Source organism: Pollicipes pollicipes, unplaced genomic scaffold, assembly GCF_011947565.3.
Source record: "Pollicipes pollicipes isolate AB1234 unplaced genomic scaffold, Ppol_2.1 Scaffold_5724;HRSCAF=6776_pilon_pilon_pilon, whole genome shotgun sequence".
NCBI classification, from domain to species: Eukaryota; Metazoa; Arthropoda; class Thecostraca; order Pollicipedomorpha; family Pollicipedidae; genus Pollicipes; species Pollicipes pollicipes.
This window is the reverse complement of record NW_023596746.1, coordinates 53,753,699-53,754,149: the sequence shown is the minus strand read 5'-3', so window position 1 is coordinate 53,754,149 and position 451 is coordinate 53,753,699.

Genomic DNA, 451 nt, shown 5'->3' with positions numbered 1-451 from the left:
GGATAGAGGGTCGTTTGGTATCAAAAATTTGGATGTACCATGTAAGATCGCGGATCTATGGCAGGCCAAAGTCAGGCCGTGCTTTCAGCGAAGTCAATTTCAAGGAATCGCTCAATCTGGTGCAACAACGGAGTGTTAGACGGTGCCATACATTTTTGAGACGCTTTCTTGGGCAACACAAATATTGAATGAGGAAATTGTGGTGACCTAAGGTTGAGTATGAAGGTCAGACCAAAGGTCAAGGCCAACCAGCCTGTTTTTTTTGCTCTAGGGCTTGCTGTATGATATAGTTTCTGGCGCTTATTTCGAATCTGTTGGTAGCTGGAACTGCGTTATACATGTCCCATGGACTTCTACGAGGTCAGAATAGGTTATTGACTTAAACTGACCCAGGTCCGCATTTTTTGGAAGCGCACTGCCTGGCGTAATCTTTGTCGCTTATTTAAATGCA